The sequence below is a fragment of the Mus caroli genome, chromosome 6 (genome assembly GCF_900094665.2).
Source record: "Mus caroli chromosome 6, CAROLI_EIJ_v1.1, whole genome shotgun sequence".
Lineage (NCBI taxonomy): Eukaryota > Metazoa > Chordata > Mammalia > Rodentia > Muridae > Mus > Mus caroli.
The window spans coordinates 144,530,979-144,536,944 of NC_034575.1; positions in this window are offsets into that span (position 1 = coordinate 144,530,979).

Consider the following 5,966-nt stretch of genomic DNA (forward strand, 5'->3'; position numbering starts at 1 on the left):
ACTTCTGATCAGTCAATGGACACTGTGGAGAGCAGAGTGTGACTCACTGTGGCTTTCTGCAGAGGTGGTACTTGTCGTGCTGGTGACCCTTTGTTCCCTTGATTGCACTAGTGCCATTGTTTTCCAATGAACCAAAGATCCTGGACAGTGGCTGTCAGCAGGGAGTGGAGCTCCGCTTTACAGGGGTGCTGCACTCCCTTGACAGAGGCCAGCCCTGTTCACTGTTAGCTCATCACTGTGGTTAAAGCCCATTACGAAATAAAGGAAGTGGGTGCTGGCTGGGAGGGTGTGACTGGAGACTGGGCAGAAAAGCCAGCATCAGATTCTTGGGGTGTTTCCCTAAGGATTACATCATCTTTTCTTGCTTAGCATCTTGATTCTGAAACAACTTTCTGAAGAGATGTAGTTTTGTGAGTTGTAGTTGTAGTAACTTCTCAGGGAATGGCTAATGTTTATCATCTATGATTGATATAGTGAGGCCTTATGAGAGGAATGCTTCTCCTGAGGGCACTGAGCAATGCCTTGTGACCCCTCTTTCATCAAGGCCATCAGCTCCTGATATATTTTGGTGAGTCCTTTAAGGCCCCCCCATTTTGCTGTTGAGCCTGGTAGTCAACACCACTTGTTATCTACTGGCTCAGCTGTAGCCTGATCAATCCTATGCCAAGTATTTGGAGAAAGCACTGAAAATGGTAGATAAGCCTCCCTGACTTTAGCTGCCTTAATATCTGCAGGGTATATGAGCTTCTCCAAGTAGTCTGTCTCAAGGGTACTTGAGCAGCAGAGACCCCTAAATATAGGGATTCTACCTTTTCTTTTAGAATGGGACTTTTCTAGTATGAGAGTGTCTAGGTTGGATAGGAGACCTTGCCAAATTCTCTAGCTCAGGTGCGATAGCTACCTAACTATCGTAGGGTGGGTGTTGTCAATCCAGGTAACTGGGGTAGTTTGAGATTAGTGTACAGGAGAATTACCAAACTTATGTTTCCATGATGTAGGGACAGAACACTTCGTCTAATCTCTCTGTTGTGGTTGTAAAAGCTGTGAGAGGCAGGTTTCCTGGTGGTGGAGAGGCATTTTGGGAAGTTTGCTTTGCGGGTTGCCTCCTCCCCTGGCATTAACATGGCTGCCCTCTTTTCAGGAATTTCTCGTGGAAGTGTTCCCTAAGCTAGTGTAAAGGCCCCTAAAGACTGTCTGCCTGTTGAAGCAAAAATGCGAGGCATGGTGCAAATTGCGCAAATAATTTGCAGAGATCCTCTGATACTGACTTTTTCCCATTATACACTAACCATATTTTAGGTAAATAATGTAACTTAAGTGATAAAACCCTATCTTAATCAACTGGGCATAGTGACATTTTCTCTTAATCTCTATTTTGAGTCTAGGAAGTTTTATTATAAACGGTGGTTTGGGTTTTTCTAAAGATACAGGAAATGTGTATAATCCAGATGTATTGGTTTCCTGATTGAGTAGAGACTTGTATTTTTTATTAAAACCTTTGTGTTGAAGCAGTTGTTCACAGCTAAGTCTGGAGATGTATGAAACCCGGGCTGTCCAAAGTAAGGTGAGACCACTTAACCACCGATGAGCTGTGTGGTGAAAGTGCCAGCTATGGAATATTAAATGCATTCTTCAGCTGCTACGGCTTAAGATAGGGCTTCTTTATTTCCATATCAGCATAGCTCTTAAACACATGCATAGCTCTGTACAAGCTGTACATTTTAAAATATCTTGAAGCATAGTTTGTTTTGGTGTTGAGAATCTAGTCCACCAGTCAGTCTCTGACAGCAGGAGAGATAGCTAGCCACCTATCTTTTGGCAGTCTACAAGTAAGTTACTTGAGGGTCAGAAAAGGGTCCTGGCACATCCTCTCTTTGAATTGTTAAAATCTGGAAAATTCAAAAGCAACTGTTTTGCTATGATCATGATTATTTCTCATTTTATTTCAAAATTATTTTCTCTGTAGAAGTGCACTTATTTCTGAAAAATCTTAAGCCAACACTTAATAAATATGAGACACTTAAGACTACTAGAAATATTTTAGATATTTATTACAAAATGTGAGGAGATGAAGGAATAAAGTAATAGAAGTGTATTGTAGTTTTTTTGGGTTTTTTGTTTGTTTTTTTAAGCAATATAATCCAGCAGTTGTCCAGAACCATCAGGCTTCTGAGCCCATCCAGCATTTTGAAGACTGTTGGGCAGGGGCATCGAGGGCCTCTTCATTCACGGCACAATGAGAATAAAGCCACGTTTACAAAAGCTCTGTTGGTGGGGTGTTTGTTTTGTTTGTTGTTGGGTTTCAGATTGGTGTTATCCAAAACTTAAATGCTATATTGTTAGTAAAATTACCAAATAGCTATTACACCTGAAGATCACATCACAAAAAGATTAAAGTATTTGAAGTTTTGAATTAAGATAGTTGAACCAAGTTTAGGTTTAAAATTATTTGGATCCATAACTGAAAACATACACCCTTGTAGGTTGTCATTTTAGGTACTTGCTGGTCTTAGGTCTTATGCAGCCCCTCCAGTGAGTCAGAACATGAAAGCATCTGTAAACGAAAGGTACTCATAAGGGTTCAGAGATAGGATTGACTCAGCTACCACCCACTATGTCCCTTCCTGTGGAGGTCACAACCAGGACTTGCCAGAGAGAGCCAGGCAAAATCCCCTGGACCCCAACAGCACCCCCCAGCCTAGTTATACTCTGGTGTCCCCAGCATGTATCAATGATGCTGTGATAAGAACAGTGGGAACACAAGGTTAGAATTTGAAGAGAGCAAACTTAAAAGCTCTTAAATCCAACTCTCAGAAATGTCTAGTGAAGCAACTTACATTCACAAGCATATTTTTACTTACACGATGTAGTGTCTTAAAACTGTTCTGTAAAGAAATGGAGTCTCCAGAGCACAGCTTGTTGCCCTGGCGCTCCACACCAGTACTTCTCCCCAAAGCATGGAGCATCGTGCTCCATCAGATCATCTTATGCTTCCAGAACCTCATAGGGATACAAGAGTGAGATGACAGAATTGTCATGTGGGATAATAATGAGTGCAGGTGACACAGGAAGGTAAAAGTGGTTTCACATGGTCTCTTTCAGGGTAGTCAGTTTAGCCGCACAAAAACATGAAGTATGGGAATCCTTCCGTTGTATTAACTTCTGTCATCCATGTTGCTTTGTCCTTGGTCAGAGAGGGAGAGAGCATGAGCTAGCAAGCTAGATGGCTATAGAGACTGAAGTTGTTTAGAGAACCTTGCTCAGCTGAAGAGAGAACTGAGCAGTTAAGAGTGACTACTGCTCCTAGAGAGGACTTGAATTTGGATCTCAGTACCCATGCCAGGTGGCTCACAATCACCTGGAAACTCTAGCTCCAGGGAGATCAGGTGACTCCGATAGGCACATAAACAAATATAGATACAATAAAAATAAAATTGATAGTAAAGAAAATAATGAGCCGGGTGTGGTGACTCAGGCCTTTAATCCCAGCACTCGGGAGGCAGAGGCAGGCGGATTTCTGAGTTCAAGGCCAGCCTGGTTTACAAAGTGAGTTCCAGGACAGCCAGGGCTACATAGAGAAACCCTGTCTCAAAAAAACAAAATAAATAATAAAATAATGAGCCAGAAAGTACGCCCTCCCCTCACCCTGTTACTGGCTGTGATTGTATCAACTTCTAATTAAATGGTACCTAGCCAGTGGTTGACGTAGGATTTAGGTCTGTAGTAGCAGGGTCGATCTCACTGTACATCTGCGGATACCTAAAACCAAATAAGTGTTCTTCCAAGAATCTTCAGTTAATCTAATCAAAAGGCCCTAGAAACAAGTGTGCTCTAGACACCTGCAAGCGTGGTCTGGGCTACACAGTGAGACCCCCATCTCGAAGAAGGAGAAAAAAACCCTGCCCTTAAGTGTGTCTTGATCGGTGAGCTGCAGGCTATTTCTCATCCTTCCTGACCCACCTGTAAGATGAACATTGAGACCCACTGTGCAGGGTGCTAGACCCCAGGTTCCTTGTGCTCTGAGAAGTTCCCAGAGCTAATCATATCTGTTGTGCTTCTGGACTCAAGTCCTCTGTCTAAAGGGAGGGTACTCCTAACCTTCGGGAAAAAATTAACTGTGTCTTAATCAGGAGCTGTGGGGTAGAGCTGAGACCATGCTCTCATCCTGGTTAGATTTGGAGACTTTTGAGAGGCCACTGGTAGACTCACCAAAAGTATGTGACACGTTTCTTATTGGTTATTTCGGGAACAACTTGAATAACGTAATGGGCCACGTGCAATAGGAGCAGGACAGAGCTTCACTGAGCACAGCGCACAGGAAAGCGCTGGGTGGCCTTACTCTGTATCCAAGACCACTTTCAAAACATGCTTGGCTTTTAGTAAAAACAATTCCAAAAACATTGAAGATAGAATGAAGCTTTGCTGAAGTTGTTTAGGTTAGCAAGCAGTGCAGGGCTCGCACTAACCAGATGAACGCCCTAAATACCCATTTTAAAAGGACCCTACTCCAGTTCCTCTACGTCCCTCAGATTCTCTCCCTCTCCCATGAACATACTTTGCTCCCAGTGTCTTCTCTGCCACACCTCCCTGTCTTACGCAAACTCAAACCCATCTTTTTATTCCAGAAGCCCATATTGGGTCCGTCTATCTAGATCCTCTGAGGATTTGTGCTTTTTTTCTCCACACAACTCTATCCTTCACAAACCCACTGCACAAGTCCAGGAATCTTCCCCAGAATTTCTTTCCTGAACTTTTTCTGGAGGCAAAAGGTCATTTGAAGTATTAGTATAATCATTTGTATCCAACCTCTTGTGTTGGGAATTGGTTCTAATGCTTTGTTTTAATTTGGCTCCCAAAATCACACTTCCAGACCCAAGGGTCCCTGCCCCCAGCTGGCTTCAACTGAGAATAAAGAATTGCCCTATAGGTAGTGGCTGGACAGAAAGACAGGAGGGACTTTTAGATTTTGGGGGCAAGGGACAGAGAGGGAGGGGAGGAAGAAGAATATCGCCATGACTCAGGGAGAGGGATCAGATTTAAGAGCTGCAGGAGAGAAGTTATCCAGTAATGTAGGTGGAAAGGGAAAGTAGGCCATTGGGGTGTGGGGTGAGGAGGCTTCCCAGAAGGTAACAGGGCAGCAAAGATAAAACAGATTTATAAGATATTAAGCCAGTAATACAGGATGCTAGCTGTAGGGAGATTTAGAAATGTCCAGCCATTGAACTAGTCAATTCGCAAATCCAGAGAGCTCTTGGGCAGGTGCAGGGCTTGTTAGTGGAAGAGCTCACTTTTTAAAATTAATTGGAGATTCCCAAATGAAATACATACACGCCATGATATAAGATTAGGATTTGGAGAGAATTGGCTTTTTAGCAGGCTACATATTTTGTCCAAGCCACATGGGGATTTCTCCCCACAGAATGATACAAAGAGTTTGGGCTCAGAGGCTCTGGGATTCCTTGCTATGCAAAGAAAGAGGCTGGCTGCTCAGAGGCAGAGAGAGTCAGATGGTAGACACTGCCTGCTAATCAAAGGCTAGAGACAAATCAAATTTGATTTGTTTTTAAGGATAAAAGGGAATATAATAGTAATTGCTTAAATGTTCTTAAATATACATGGCATAAAGAATACTTTGAGGCTTTTGATCTTAAATTGTAAGTCAGAAGTCGAAGGTAAGTAGAATACACTTAGACAGGTAATAGAAACTTAGGTTAGGAGACTGCTCTGGTTGGGGAGAGAGAAATCCGGCCTACATAGGGCCACAAGCCTCATCCGGTCAGAAAAGCACCAGGGCAGCTAGGGCGCAGGGTTGGCTGACACTCGCCAGCTACCCACAACACCCACCTCAGGATCTTAAGACTTCTGGTGAGTGGAACACAGCTTCTGCTCCAATCCAATTGCGCGAGGGACCTGAGACTGCATTAGTTAGGGAAGCAGAAACCAGCCTGAGTAGGGCCACAGGCCTC